The 15,046-nt window shown below is 44.0% G+C and overlaps 1 pseudogene across 1 annotated transcript; it reads left to right on the forward strand.

Moving 5' to 3' along the window:
- The first annotated feature begins 7,820 nt into the window (after positions 1 to 7,820).
- Positions 7,821 to 13,958, forward strand: LOC147450499 (uncharacterized; annotated as a pseudogene). The gene is made up of 2 exons (XR_015189142.1): positions 7,821 to 9,074; positions 9,189 to 13,958. The product of XR_015189142.1 is annotated as an uncharacterized LOC147450499 (transcript).
- The last annotated feature ends 1,088 nt before the right edge of the window (positions 13,959 to 15,046 follow it).

Raw genomic sequence — 15,046 nt, forward strand, 5'->3', positions numbered from 1 at the left:
CTCAATGCCTATGGGGTGATGTAGCAGTCACCCGTCGGGTCGTACCCCAAACCAATATGTCCATAGACACTCCGTAGTGCTATAGAGAGAGCAGGAAATCCACACAAGTGAACTGCCTAGCTCTAGTGGACAGCCATGCTGTCTCAACTGGTTGCTGCATCTATACTGCCTTGTAAAGATCAGCTGCTCTGAGTTGAAGATGTATCAAAAACTCAACTTTAGTGTTGCACTAAAAACATGTAGTGCAAAAATGACACTGTAAACATCCTGAATGACAAGACCCTTGCTTGTCCATTAGAGTCGATGTATACTTCCTTGGGTAGATCTGTTTACTCTTGAAAATAATCACCCAAAGAATGCCAATAGTTGGGTCTTACCCTTGGCGTGACAATGGATCTTAGCTTGTGTGGCTCATAGCCCTTGTGCAAATTAGTGTTCAATGGACGAACCGATGAAGACTAATTTGAGTAGCATCGTAGCCATGTGCTAGCAGAGAGTTAGAGCACCTTGGCTCAGGCTAACTCACGAGCAAAACACGTATCAAAAGCTTCGTAGAAGATTTTCATTAGCTATGTCGTGCATACATAATCTTAAGCCCTTGGCAAAAGTGATGGCCTCAAACGTGAGAGCCCAAACCATAAGTGCCTTGCACAATCTAAACTGGTAGGAATTCTGTGAGGTGATATTCCAAATTTTGCCAGTTTTTTCAAACTTGTGTGCCACGGCCCTTGATGACAAGTCATTGGGAAGTTCCTTGGCACAAGGGAGAAGCCTTGCTTCATGTAAAATCGTCAAAGAAATTTGCTTTGCACAAAGCAATAGTTTTCCAATCAAAGGTGTAAACATGGAAAAATAAAAAGAACATAAAATTGGCTAACCTGGTCGTTGTTGTAACCAGTTGGCCTGAGATTCCGTGGAAGAAACAAAAACCCGCGTAAAAATGGCTCATAGCCATATCTGCTACACGGGTGGGAGCTGTCGTATGTACATATATGTCCCTTGTATCATATACGCCCTTCTGTCACGTAATAAAATAACCTGCAAGCATATTGCCAAATCCTTCCCAAGTTTGTATGCTCATAGCATATGCCAAACGTGGGGAATCTCAATGCAAGATGCGTAAATTGAAGCTGTGCATCACATAAATGGAAGCCTTGCTGATAGCCAATTGATGTTGCTGGTGATATACAGATAGCATGACGGAAAGAATCGACCTTGTCAAGCGATTACAAGTGAAATTAGCCATGGCTATCTCCTTGAGATACTGAAAAATTGGCCCTTGGCCTTGCCTTTGAAGAAAAATGTAACCTTTGACGAGTGTGATCTATCAAGGTACTTAGGAGAAGCCATGCTTCAGATAACTATGTCTGGTACATTGCCAATAAATGCTATTGATGACATATTTCATAGTGAACAGAGTCAAGAGTGTCGACCATGCACAGAGAATGGACCTTGTCCAATTGTACCTTTTATTGAAAAGTAGAAAAATACTTATATGCATACCTGCGTAACTTGATTACGGAAAGCAAAGAGACTCCTATTTGTTTTGCAGGCTATGATAAATGGTCGGCCATGCCGAGCACTTTGGCCTGATGTGCCAATGAAAGATAGGCGAGAAAGAAATTTGCATGAAAAAATATAGGCCTTGCCTACACTTTCTGTACTGTACTAGAAGTCGTCCTATGCATCCCCATGAAATGGTCATACCATACAATTGTAAAAATTTTCCCAATGAATATGCTCCTAGCATACTCCAAATGCTAGCAGGACAAAAATGAAAGCCTTGCTTTGGACATTGCCCTTGTAAGTATATACATGCCATGCATGATAAAAAGTCGCAAGGGTTAACTCTGGAGTGGTGTACTCAACACCACAGTGGTGTATGCACTTAATGAGCCTTGCTCAATGATCAGAACAACAGGTTGAAGACCAAGTGAGCCGTGTTTGAGCATACATTTAACAGCTGCACACTGAGAATGAATCAAACAAGAAAAGTGCAACCAATCATCATACCTTGCCTTTGAAGGTCAGCGACGAATATTATTTATGTCGTCATCATCGTAGCTTCTTGAACGCAGGAGCTACATCACCATTGATGCTTCGGCAACTCAAAAAAACCATAGAAATTCCTAGAAAACATGACCTTGCCGTGCATGATACTGACTTGCATGTCCTTACATGCCACAATGATGGCGATCGTGCTTACCCTTGTAAGTCGGATTGGCCACCTGGCTAGTGCTTTACTCAAGCTGCTGCCAGTATGCCTTCTGAAATTCTGCAACCCAAATGACCTTCCTTGTCCAACTGAGTATTGTAGATATCGTGTTTCTCGCCTTGCATGCTTCGACAAGTTGATGTCTTGTCAAAATTGCGGCTGGTGTGTCGAATCCATGGTAATGATATCCGAAGAACCAGAAAATTTGTTGAAGGGAGGCTCGTGCAATATGAAGCCCCTCCTCCTAACAACTCGAAAATAGTTAGGCTTGGCTTTGCTGTGGGTGAACGGCCTCTTGAACACCTAAGTCCTTGGCCCTTGGCCAAGTGTGAAGGTCAACCAAATCAAGCCAGCGATGGCAGCGGCCGCCTGCACAGGAAAAAAAAACAGAGAAGACAGCGCGCCATGCCGACTTTGTCTACTGACGATGCTGCAACGGGATGTGTTCCCCATGAGGAGGCGCTCCCGTTAAACCCAGCCATGCAAGTGTTTTTGCAGATCGACACCCTGCCCTGTTGTGTGCAAGGGACCATTCTCGCGATGGTTGGAGCCCCTATTCGGTGCAGCCCTTAGGGACCTTGCCCACACCATGGTAGCCTAGCTCCAAGCAGATTGAGAGAGAGAGACCCTTAAAGAGACAGAGAGAGAAAGGGAACATGCAATAAGACATGCAAGAAGCAAGCCCCTTCTTCTTCCCTCCTCCATGGCCTTCCCCTCCCCTAGCTCTGATACCAATGTTAGACCGCGGGGGATTGGACCCTGCAACTCTCCTCCCAACCGTGCCATATATAGACTCCTAGGCCCTAAATATAGTGCCCCTTGACCGCATGTCCGTCCTGGCCCTTGGCCCTGCCCTTGGCCTGACATTTCTAAGGTCAACTCTGGCTCCCAAAGTATCTTTCTTGCCAGTCAGATGGTCCCATAGTAGATTACCCACATTCTTGAATATGTGCATTGGATCAAGCAAGTGATTCATCATGATTTGGGGCCAGTATGGTAACTCGTACCATAGAGATAGTCTCTTCATCCCTGGGGGCAATCCATCATCACACATCTCCTTCTGCTCTAACCATGCTTGTGCAGACCTCCTCGGTGGCTCTCTTCCCAAAAAGCCATCGCGTAACACATGATTCTCTGGAAGATACACTTGATGACCTTCGTAGATTTGCTTCTTCAATGAGGGCGCCCTATGTGCATTCAGTCTAGGTACACATGTGACACATGCTCTGTATCCGCTTGTTTGAAGCCTTGCATGTATACACATGATACTAGATCAGCTTGAGAAAAACCAAGATTTACAGTATCTGAGTGAGGAGTGTAAAGAGATCACCTGCACATTTTGTTAGTCTGGGATAGTCATGCATCATCCACATTATAATGCCTCTAATCAAAGCATTCCGTCGACCTGTGTGTCGGATCATATCCCCCACTTCTATGCCAATCCACAATTGTTGTAGCTCTTCCAATAGTGGATGAAGATACACATCCATATTCTTCACTTTATATCGCCCTGGCACAATCAAGCTTAGTCATAGGTGCCCCTTCTTCGTAGTCAACCACAGGGGAATGTTGTAGTTGACGATGACAATGGGTCATACACTGTAAGATGTTGATCTTTGACCAAATGGATTTACGCCATCCATAACCAGGCGTAAGCACAAATTTCGAGCTTCCCTGGCAAAATCCGACCATTTTTCATCTATATGTTTCCAGGCTGCACAATCTGCAGGAATCCGTAGCACACCATCCGAAGATTTATTCTCCTTATGCCATGATGCTAGGGCGGCCATGGACTTACATTCCAAGAAATTTTTGATGGGAGGAAGCACAGGAAAATGTTGCAAAACCTTTTGCGGAATTTTTGTTTTGTGGAGATCTACTCGATATCTCTTAGAATCACATTTCGGACTCTTCTCCATGTCTATGTATTTCCCTCTGAAAAGAATGCAGTCATTAGGACAAGCGTGGATCGAATTGTGATCCATCCCCAAGTTACGCAAACTTTCTTGCTTCCTCTCGGGAATCTGGCATCACATTATCAGCTGGTAGTATGTGCTCTTTGAGCAATCTACACAATATAAAAATACGGTACAATTGTGTAAAAATCTATCAGATCATTATACATTTAGAGTTTTATTAAAGTAGACTAATTGTAATAGATCACCTGAAAAGCGTTGTGACGCTAGTGTCACTCCATCCAAACTTTGCCTGCATATTGAGAAGAACCAGGAGCGCTTTCAATCTAGACACACGTGCTCCATTATACAATGGCGTATCGGCTTCACTTTTCATATCATCATAGATAAGCCTTTCTGAATCCATGATCATCTCGATCATTTCATCAATCTCGGGCTCAAACATTGCCTTGTTGGAAATGTGGTCTGCATGATCATCCCCCAAGCTGTCAGAGGCTACATCTTGTGGCCTCACATATGCTGCTTGACCAAAGTGCTCGCGAACACGTCTATTGGGCTGCAAGATTGCTGCCTGTTGGCCAGCATCAGCGTCCGACGCGTTATAATTGGCAACAACTCGATCTATAATAGATGGATCGAACTCACCAAATTCGCGAACGTGCTGCAAAGAAACGAGTCTTGTCCATCGCACAACATGCTTGCAATGATTACAAGGAAATAAGATCCTCGTTGAGAGATAGGTGTTTCGGTTGGACAGCCCCACATCCTCATCACTACTCATAATGAGGGTAAAAATCTTATAACCTGGACAACAAATTTAATCTTCTATTGACATTATTCGTCTTTTATCTCTCTCTCTCTCTCTCTCTCTCTCTCTCTCTCTCTCTCTCTCTCTCTCTCTCTCTTTGTTCACACTGTAAACTACCTCACATTCTCTAGTCATGTCCAATCCCCGCACACCTCGGTCCGGAGGTGCACGGAGATCAGAAACCACCGGGTTATAATCTTGTTTTTATTGGTCAATGCCTATATTTGTGGGTATAAGAAATCTACACACCCACGTCTACATGATACTGCATGTAGTGGACAAAACCCCTTTGCTTCTCTAGTTGTAGCATTTCACAGCATCTTAACATCTTTTCACAATAGATCTTTTCACCGTTCATCTAACTCTAATTTTTTTATCGTAATCTCGAAGTTAGACTCTAATATTAAAACTCAATCAAAAATCTTATCTTAAATCTAACCTAATTGAACATGTGGTGATTCGCTTCATTGAAGGGTAAAAGACATACCAAACTCTTCTTCTCAGCTTTTAGAGCTGCAATGAGAGATCTAGAGTGCTCCTCCTCTGACAATGTGCAAGCTTTGTCAGTTTGCCCATCAGGGAGGTGGTCTCTCCCAACAAAATTAATCTAAGAACAAAGCGTCGGCGGCTCTCTAAGTTGCGCCTACACGAAAATCTAAATCTAACCTTATCTTAAACAATAAAAAGAAGAAAATGGTATAACCTTTCTATCACCCAAGTGTGGTAGATTGGTTATGCCATTTCCCTCTTCAATAAAAGGTAAATAATGTAAATAAACCTTAATCTAATCTAATATAACGTAAACTAAATCTAACGTAAATAAACCTAAATCTAATCTAATATAATGTAAATCTAAATCTAACGTAAATAAACCTAAATCTAATCAAACGTAAATCTAACTAAAAATAAACCTAAATCTAATCTAATTTAACTTAAATAAACCTAAATCTAATTTAACGTAAGTCTACACCTAACCTAATCTTTAATGTCTTTTGGGATAGTTTCCTACGACGTTAAGAATCTCTTCTTCTTGTGTGTGTGTGTGTGTGTGTGTGTGTGTGCCAATAAAAAGAGAAAAATGGTATAACCTTTCTATCACCCAAGTGTGGTAGATTGGTTATGCCATTTCCCTCTTGAATAACAGGTCTTGAGTTCAACTCCTCCTCGGCTAGATCTTTAGGTCTTTTTAATTAGTTTCCTATGATGTTAAATTAAACTCTCTTCTTCTCGGGTGTGTGTGTGTGTGGGTGTGTGTGCATGCCAATAAAAAAAGGAGAAAAATGGTATAACTTTTCTATCACCGAAGTGTGACAGATTGGTTATGCCATTTCCCTCATGAATAACACGTCTTGAGTTCAACTCCTGTCGACTAGATCTTTAAGGTCTCTTGGGATAGTTTCCTATGATGTTAAGACTCTCTCTCTCTCTCTCTCTCTCTCTCTCTCTCTCTCTCTCTCTCTCTCTCTTTTCCTCTCTCAATGTGTGTGTGCATTCTTTGTTTATACATGTGTGTGTGCGTTTTTGGTTTATGCATGCTCTCTCTCTCTCTTTTCCTCTCTCAATGTGTGTGCATTCTTTGTTTATGCATGTGTGTGTGCGTTTTTTGTTTATGCTTGTGATCTCTCTCTCTCTCTCTCTCTCTCTCTCTCTCTCTCTCTCTCTCTCTCTCAAAAAACACAATGTGTGTGTGTGTGTGTGTGTGTGTGAGAGAGAGAGAGAGAGAGAGAGAGAGAGAGAGAGAGGGTGGGTTTCCATTTATTAAATTAAGTATTTAGATAGTTTAAGTTCTTTTGTAAGTTAACATTGCATAGGTAAGGAGTAAGTAAGAATCAGAAAAGGAATAACTCGCCCAAAACGAAAGGTAACTTTCAAGAAACCAACGAGCATTGCTTGTAATTAGGAAAGAATTATTTGGGCTAAGAGTGGTTGACCTAGGAAAGAATGTTTGATCATCCTTAAAACAAACTAGCTTGTCTCAAGACACCTCTGATTCCTTGGAATATTTTTACTCTAGGTGATGAGTAATGATAGTATGTCAGCCATGGATGAGTTGATTACCTCCGTGTACATGGAGTCTTTAGTCTGTGCATGTCTATGTTTGTGGATACTACTTAGGATATCGTTTTTATCCTAGAGGAACCGCCCGATTGTATGGGCAACTGGTTGGCCTATGGGTGCCCGAACTTTGGGTGATGTCTTTTCCACCCCGATTTTATAAATAAGGATGGGTGTCGTTTTTTCACCCCTGTATAGGTGTTCTTGTGACAATCCAGTACTAGTCAAAGATACTTTAGATTGATAGTACCTTGTCTTGAGTCTAAAGATGTTTGTTTGTAAAACAATGTTTTCAATACTTGGTTGGATATTCTTGCACGGGATGGGACCATGCTATGTATGTTGAGTGCTTGCACTGCTTAGACAAGGTCCCAGTTTTGATGATGCTTGGAGATGGATGGATAACATTTTATGATCATGAGGCCAGCGACACGAAAAGTGATTCTTTTGGGTGGAGTTTTAGGGTATATGAAGTTTGAGGCAGATGGTCGTTCTTGCTTTTGATCATTGACAACACGACAGGAAGCTAGACACATTTTTTATGAGGGGGTGGAGCTCAAGCTTCGAAGGGTGTGTGGGAGGAGAAGTTGAAGGAGGTTCCTTCAACAACGGCCGAGCGTCACGAGTCGATGGCGTGGGACCGGTCGCCAAGCAAAGCCTAAAAAAGGATAGCTTTGAGCTATTAAAAGAAAAAAAAAATGTATGTCGGTCTCCAATAGACGAGTAGCACGAGGAGGGAAAGTGCGCCATCTGTGTGTGGGTCCGAATGCATGGAGGAGGCCAGATGGAGGGGCTCGCCATAGGGAGTCAAGGGTGGCCTTCGAGGTGTAGTAGGGGGAGGAGTTGGAGCCGCGAAGGGGCAAGCCAGACCAGAGAAGGCGAGGGAGCGCTGCAGAGAAGGAGAAGGGCCGAGGGCCGCCTTGAGATGAAAATGGCACTATTTTGGGAGGGCTGCTTGCAGGTCGGGACGACAGAGAGCTGAGGGCCAGTGATGACTGAAGGCCACTAGAGGGCTGATGAGTAGACCGCCATAGGTGGCGGGGGGTTGCATAAAGCAGTGGGCAGGCCAAGGGAGACGAGGTGAGTGCCAAGCCGGGCGAGCTTCCCTTGGGGAGAGGCAAGAGCTACAGCGGGTGGTGGCTGACTACATGAAAGAGAGAGTTTTGAAGGGCTAGTTGAGGGGTTGACCACCAGGGCATGAAGAGGAGAACAGGTCCAAGAAGGTGCCCAAGGCAAGAGAGAGGGGGTCATACATGGTCACGCTATAAAGGGGAGGAAAGGGGCTGAACGAGTTTTCCATATCCAGTGTGCTCGACAGTGAGCAAGGGCGGTATGAGATGTGCATGGCCGTGGGGAGTGTCTTGAAGAGTGAAGAGGTTGGTACCGAGAGGGTTGGCACTATAGCAAGCAGGTGACGAGTCGCATGCTGAGAGGCTCTGGAAAAAAAGGTTTTGATGTTGACTTCAAATATTCTCCATCTTTCCCCTTCTCCCATGTTTCTACATATGTTACGGTCTACGGTTATTAGATGCATGTGAGTTTCCCGTGTGGTTGTGGTATGTGCAAAGAAGATATTGGTTTGTAGTAAAGTGGATGCCTACTAGGGATTGTGCAAGGGTATGTGTGTTGCTGGATATTGAGTTGTGTATTTGTGGGTGAAGGTGCTCTAAAAGGTCATAGACTGAAGCAATTTTTGTATGCTTTGCGACAAGATGTATATAGACCGGGTTGGTCGAGTTCGGGCTTGGTCAATAATTTTCTCCAGATTGTGAGTCAAGGTGTGTGTTTACTAGGGGATAGGTGTGCTGTGAGATCATTGGGCTATAGAGAGGCATTCAATTAATGTGCTGGTGGTTTTTCCATTTCCCCCTTTCCATCTTGTGGTGCCCCCACTGAGGATCCACTGATTGCTTCCTGACCAAGTGTTCGTGAATCAAGATGAAGCAAGAGTTTGGTCCCATGTTCAAAGGAGATGAAGATGTTGACGAGTGGATTGCCGAGTTTTAGCTATTTATGCTAGCAGTATTGCAGATGCCGAGTGATGAAGCAAAGCTCCGGACTCTACCTTTGGTGCTGCAAGGTAAAGCAAAAGTTTGGTTCGATGTCTTAGAAGATGTGCACAAGCATACTTGGCTCGGATTTTGCGAAAAATTATTTCAAAGGTATTGAAAGGTGGAGTCGGCTTTGGAAGCAGATGCGAAGATCAAAGGCTTGCAGCAGGACGTAAGTGCAAATTTTGATGCTTATTGGGGGGATTTTGTGGCTGCTACCCAAGCAACCAATGTGGGATACTTTAAGTGAGAAAGGTTTCTATCTTGCTTGCATCCCTATGTTTGTTAGAGAGTGGACTATGAAAATCCAAGGACCTTTGATAAAGCTATCCAAGTTGCCACATCAAAGAGTCGAAAGATGAAGAAGAAGATGGAGGCAGGGTTGCTACAGTCGGCAGTCACGGTAGCCAGTGGACCTAGGCCCAAACAAATTGATGAGCATCAAAAGGTAAAAGCTCATTTTCTTGATATGCATTTGATCAAAGCACATGAAGCTGATGCCAGGGTAGACGAGGTAGAACAAGTGCCAACCAGGTCTCAAAAGATACAGAGAGGCATTTTCAGAGTGCCACCCAGTTTGCTTGCTCAAGAGGACGAGGTGACAAAAGGCCTTGAAGAAGAGGTGTTGGTTCTAGAACCAACAACGAGGCTGACAGCAAACGTGCAAGAATCAGCAAGATCAGAAGAGGATACCGAAAGTTCTCAAAGATCTAGCAGTGATTTGGACAAAGATAGCATGTGGGAGACGGAGTCCATGTCTTCTAGATACGAAACTTATGATTTTTTTCATGTAGATGAAGTGGAGCAAGATGTATACGGGTCGCCTGCCAGTCAGCTAAAGGTCGAAGAGAAGTATAGTGTTTCACCTTGTGTGAATCTGCCAGTTGAGCAGCCTTATCAAATGTCGTGTGATGGTGAGTCCCTATTGGAGGAAGAGGTATGGTTTGATTGTGCATCAGACTTAATTGAAGAGCAGGCTCTTGAGAATGACTTGCAGGAGCTAGAAGTAGAAACAGAGGTATGTCGAAGTGATTTGTCTATGCAAGGGGTGGGGCAACCTTGCCTTGGTGAGCATGTTGAGGGGCATTTTGAAGTTTCGGAGTTTGTGTGTAGCCGTGGAGAGCTAGCTTCGACAGATGACTATGGAAACTGATGCAGGTGCAGCCTATAAGAGCGAGGCTCCATGCAACGGGGAAGGCCCGACCAAACTTGCAGGTGATGAGGTATTTGAGCAGGTTGAAGCTATAGCACGTCATACTCTTGAGTATGAAAAGTTGGCTTGGGAGCCATTTACAGAGGGTTTGGATATAGGTATGCAAGGCAGACATGTTGGCTTGTCTATGCAGCAGGTGGAGGCAATTGGCAGGGCCTTGCTATTTTATGTGATGATATGGGTACATGTGTTTTGCTTTACAGGTATTTTTGTATCAGTGGCGAGGTTTTTTTGAAGTGGACTATACTATGGAGGGCTCTCTAGCAGATGACATGATAGTTGCTTATGGTACAAGTGCTTCAAGTGATCAAAAGCATGCTTATGGTTGGCAGAAAGGATTATGGATGCAGGGTGACGAAGCTCCATGCTACGAAGATCAGGAAGGGTGGCCTATCTTTTGGCCTACGAGTGCAAAGAAAGGCTTGGATATACATGCTTTACAGGTGGATGGCCACGGTCATTGTTTTGTTTTTGATCCAGGTGGAGCCTACACTATGATTGGGGAAGAAGTGAGCTTTCCGTTTGATCCTGGTGGATGATGCAGCAGATGCTTTTCTCTCTATCTTTAGTCTATCTATATAGCCATTACTATCATTTTTCTTATGTAGTCTATGTAGCTATGTTATATCATTTCCTCTATGCAGTACTATTTTACCTAAAGAATGCTATGGTTGAGCATAAATGCTCAACAAAAGGGGTGGGCAATGATGGTGCACCCAGTTTCTGTTGACACATGGAACTTCCAATAGCAGCGGTGTGGACATCAATAGCATGATGGGGGAGTTCTTGAACACATGCTAGGGGAGTTCTTGAACAGGTGCTAGATGCAGTTTGCAACAAATGTGATTATGATGTGTATGCCAACTATTTATTTTAGTAGATCAAAGGGGGTTTTCAAGCTCAGCCACTCGAGTCTCTTAAAGTGGTCGGATATTCTACCATGCTATGTATGTTGAGTGCTTGCACTGCTTGGACAAGATCCGAGTTTTAATGATGCTTGGAGATGGATGGATAACAGTTTACGATCATGAGGCCGACGTCACGAAAAGTGATTCTTTTGGGTGGAGTTTTAGGGTATATAAAGTTTGAGGCAGATGGTCGGTCTTGCTTCTGATCATTGGCAACACGACAGGAAGCTAGGCACTTTTTTATGAGGGGGTGGAGCTCAAGCTTCGAAGGGTGTGCAGGAGGAGAACTTGAAGGAGGTTTTTTCAACAACCACCGAGCCTCACTAGTAGATAGCGTGGGACCGGTCGCCAAGCAAAGCTGAAAAAGAATAGCTTTGAGCTATTAAAAGAAAAAAAACACGTCTGTCCGTCTGCAATAGACGAGCAGCGCGAGGAGGGATAGTGCGCCATCTGTGTGTGGGTCCGAATGCATGGAGGAGGCCAGGTGGAGGGGCTTGCCATAGGGAGTCGAGGGCGGCCTTCGAGGTGCAGTAGGGGGAGGAGTTGGAGCCGCCAAGGGGCAGGCCAGACGAGAGAAGACAAGGGAGCGCTGCAAAGAAGGAGAAGGGATGAGGGCCACCTTGAGATGAAAGTGGCGCTGTTTTGGGAGGGGCTGCCTGCAGGTCGGGACGACGGAGAGCTGAGGGCCAGTGATTGAAGGCCTCCAGAGGGCTGATGAGGAGGCGGCCATAGGTAGTGGGCGGTTGCATAAATCAGTGGTGGACGGGCCAAGGGAGATGAGGTGAGAGCCAAGCCCTTGAGGAGAGGCGCGAGCTGCATCAGGTGGTGGCCGACTGCATGAAAGAGCAAGTTTTGAAGGACTAGCTGAGGGGTTGGCCTCCAGGGCGTGAAGAGGAGAACAGGTCCAAGAAGGTGGCCAAGGCAGGAGAGAGGGGGTCATACATGGTCACGCTATAAAGGGGAGGAAAGGGGCTGAACGAGTTTGCCATATCCAGTGTGCTCGACAGTGAGCAAGGGCGGTATGAGATGTGCATTGCTGTGGGGAGTGACTTGAAGAGTGAAGAGGTTGGTACCGAGAGGGTTGGCACTATAGAAGCAAGCATGTGACGAGCCTCATGTTGAGAGGCTCTGCGAAAAAAGGCTTTGATGTCAACTTCAGATATTCTTCATCTTTCCCCTTCTCCCATGTCTACATATGTTAAGGTCTACGGTTATTAGATGCATGTGAGTTTCCCGTGTGGTTGTGGTATGTGCAAAGAAGATATTGGTTTGTAGTAAAGTGGATGCCTACCAGGGATTGTGCAAGGTTATGTGTGTGTTGGATATTGAGTTGTGTATTTGTGGGTGAAGGTGCTCTAAAAGGGCATAGATTGAAGCAATGTTGGTATGCTTTGATACAAGATGTATATAGAGGAGGTTGGTCGAGTTCGGGATTGGTCAATAATTGTCTCTAGGCGATGGGGGTGCTGTGAGATCATTGGGCTATAGAGAGGCATTTAGTCAATGTGCTGGTGGTTTTCCCATTTTCCCCTTTCCAACGTTTTTGAGATCGGTTGCCACCTCTATGTCAGATTGGAATTTGTAGGCGGGACCCTTTTCTTTGGAATTTTTTTCTTCCTTCTTCTTTTCTTTAGAGGCTAGGGGCGATACATAGCACAACTTTTGATCGATGTCGACACTAAAGTATTGGGTGAAAATCTTTGTCAAACGATTTTGTGAAGATTAGCCCTCCCTTTGCTAGGATAGCTCTAGCATTGTGTAGATGCAGGTGTTCATGACACCGCCATTGAGTTACCTTATCATCAGTTAATTGCAGTTGTCATCGAGACAAGCCAATGGATCTTACTATTTGCTACGTTGAAGGGATGAAACAAAGGGGAAAAGTTGTAAGGGCTTAGTGGGTTTTATTGCAAATACTAAGTCCAATGAAGGTATGTATCCCCCTTATAACATTAGTTGTTCGAGCCATTTCATTTTAGAACAAGAATTTTCTTCTTCTGGATAACTCAAATCACCGACCAAAAAATGATGCACCTGATTGTTAACCTCTATGAATGCCATGCTACATTTCTTCTATGCTCCAACATATTTCCTCCTCTCTTCTAGTTTGATGGCTTCTCCCCACTCATCGGCATCTGTGCATAACCATGACATAAGCACATAACTTGCAGAGTCTCAACTTGTCCAACGTTGTAATCTTGTTGGAGCATTTCTTTCCAAGCTCAACAACTTCCATGTATCCTACAATAACTAATCAAAGATCTTCAGAAGGCAACAACGGTATCTGTTGCTGGATCTATATAGCTTCATCCAAGCACCCCGCACATCCTAAGATGTCAAGCATACAAGTCAAATGATTAAGAGAAGGATTGATTCCATGGGATGTATCCATAGATTCTAAATGGTCAAAAGCTTGTTGCATTAGAGCTTGCTGGCCACATGCTGATAGAAGATAGACAAATGTCATTGTATCCGGCATGAATCCTTTACTTTTCATTGATTCTGCAAATACTATGCTGGTTTGCATCTCCACCCTGTGTTCTGGTATGTTTCAATGATGGAACGGAGGCAATAAAAGAAATGTTGGTTATTTCGATCCGATGCCAAGGAGATGATGCCATGTGGCCATTTGTCGTATCAAAGAATCAAGTAACGACCCTTGGCTCACAAGTAAAAAAATTCATCAACACCCTTGAATACTTTCAAGACCGCCTGCATATCCAAGTTCTCTCACAAACTTGTAGATTCCTCTCTGTATAAGAAACACACATAATCAACACATGCATACACTCACATGAGAGAGAAGAAAGAGGGATAATATTTATGCAAACACGAAGATTACGGTGATTATAATTGTGTTGATTTGACTAGCAGCAATAGGATGGCATACAATGATGATACTACAAGGTGCCTCGATATGCTATTCAAAAGCATTAAAACTGCTTCATGAGTTCACTTCTTGTAGCGCCATGATAAATCCTCACACATGTAACTGGCTCCCTTGTTTTGGCTCATGGAGTTATTTGCATTCCGCATCTATAATCCCTTTCATGTGCGAAGGCTCCTATGCAATACTGCTTCGCCACCTTTGTAGGGCTCCTTGCTTTCACATTTTCGGTCTACAACTCTACCTTAATGGTCCTCTATAATCACCTTGATGGCCTGGCATGTAGCAATGTGTTCCCTCTTGCTGATGGTTCCTTTCTCTTATTGCATGTCCACCTTGCCTTTTGTCTCCTGTTCAAGCCCTATCTTCTACAACTTTCGGCCCTCACTGTAGCATCCCACTTCACGTAGCCTTAGTGCTACTTCTTCTCTCCCCTTTTGAGCCTCGAGAGTTTGTTCGCTCTATTGTGCTATAAGTTAGCCCTCCAACCATCTCATGCACCCAACCTTCCTTTTCTAGGGCAGTTGGCTCTCTTGCAATCAGTTCCACCCTTTCCTCGTGCACTCGGACATCCCCCCTTCATGGTTGCTCTTCTTCACCTTCTACAAGTCACCCTTTCCTCTCTACCTGTAGCACTCTCCTCTTGTAGCTTGTGGCCTTTGATTCCTCCAATTTTAATTCTTTATGATCACAGGCAACATCCAAAGGATCTCAATGTTATACATCTTCGTCTCCATCAAACACACCAATCATATAATCTATTTCATCCATATCACAACATTCTGAAGCTATTTCCCATTCCATATCATCGTCATCGTCTTCATCTATCGCAGCTATAGTTTCATGGTTTTGAAAGACACCGTAGTGCTTTTGTGCTCCTCTTGATGCAATGTTCAGTGGCTTATGTATAAGTCTCATGTTGCAGAAAACATAAATCAAATCAACAGCCTGTTTAGGCGAAGCAGGTTTTGTTTCTTGGTATGCATAAATTCA

Source organism: Adiantum capillus-veneris, chromosome 9, assembly GCF_014529385.1.
Source record: "Adiantum capillus-veneris isolate H3 chromosome 9, ASM1452938v2, whole genome shotgun sequence".
In the NCBI taxonomy this organism is placed as follows: Eukaryota; Viridiplantae; Streptophyta; class Polypodiopsida; order Polypodiales; family Pteridaceae; genus Adiantum; species Adiantum capillus-veneris.